Source organism: Acomys russatus, chromosome 26, assembly GCF_903995435.1.
Source record: "Acomys russatus chromosome 26, mAcoRus1.1, whole genome shotgun sequence".
NCBI classification, from domain to species: domain Eukaryota; kingdom Metazoa; phylum Chordata; class Mammalia; order Rodentia; family Muridae; genus Acomys; species Acomys russatus.
In genome coordinates, this window is record NC_067162.1 from 9,994,849 (window position 1) to 9,996,288 (window position 1,440).

Here is a 1,440-nt window from a genome sequence, read left to right on the forward strand (position 1 = left end):
AAGGTCAATTCTCAACTTCATATGGAAAGAAAAAAAAACCCAGAACAGCTAAAACAATCTTATACAATAAAAGATCCTTAGGAGGAATCTCCATACCTGATCTCAAGCTGTACTATAGAGCAATAGTAATTAAAACAGCATGGTACTGGCACAGCAATAGGCTGGTGGATCAATGGAATTGAATCAAAGACCCAGAAATGAATCCACACACATATAGTAACTTGATTTTTTACAAAGAAGCCAAATCTATTCAATGGAAAAAGGATAGCATCTTCAACAAATGGCGCTGGTCTAACTGGATGTCTACATGTAGAAAAATGCAATTAGATCCATATTTGTCACCAAGCACAAAACTCAAGTCCAAGTGGATTAAAGACCTCAACATAAAACCAGAGACACTAAATCGGTTAGAAGAAAAAGTGGGGAAGAGCCTGAAACACATTGGCACAGGAGACAACTTCCTGAACAGAACACCAACAGTCCAGGCCTTAAGATCAACAATGAATAAATGGGACCTCATGAGGCTGAGAAGCTTCTGTAAGGCAGGAGACACTGTCAACAGAACAAAGCGACAGTCTACAGACTGGGAAAAGATCTTCACCAACCCTTCATCTGACAAAGGTCTAATATCCAAAATATATAAAGAACTCAAGAAATTAAACACCACCAAACCAAATAACCCAATTAAGAAATGAGGCTCAGAACTAAACAGAGAATTCTCGACAGAGGACTATCAAATGACTGAGAAACACTTAAAGAAATGCTCAACATCTTTAGTCATCAGAGAAATGCAAATCAAAATGACTCTGAGATTCCATCTTACACCCATCAGAATGCCTAAGATCAAAAATTCAAGCGACACCACATGCTGACAAGGATGTGGAGAAAGAGGAACACTCCTTCATTGCTGGTGGGAATGCAAACTAGAACAACCACTTTAGAAATCTATCTAGCACTATCTCAGAAAACTGGCAATAGGGCTTCCACTCCTTGGAATATACCCAGAAGAAGCTCCAGCACACAGCAGGGATATATGCTCAACTATGTTCAAAGCAGCCTTATTAATAATGGCCAGAACATGGAAATAGCCTAAGTGTTCCTCAATAGAAGATTGGATAAAGAAACTGTGGTACATTTACACTATGGAATACTACTAAGCTATTAAAAACAAGAAATTTCCGAAATTTGTGGACAAATGGATTGAACTAGAAATGATCATAGTTAACCCAGAAGCAGAAAGACTCAAATGGTATATACTCACTTATATGTGGACACTAGCCCAAGGGGCATGTCCCACGAAAATCTTCACTTATCAGTGAAGTGAGATAGAGGGGAGGACATCCTATTGGGACTCTATGTGAGAGAAGTATGGGAGGATGGGGAAATAGAAGGATCCAGAGGGTCCTAGAAGCCTACAAGATGAGCAGATCTGGACCCAGG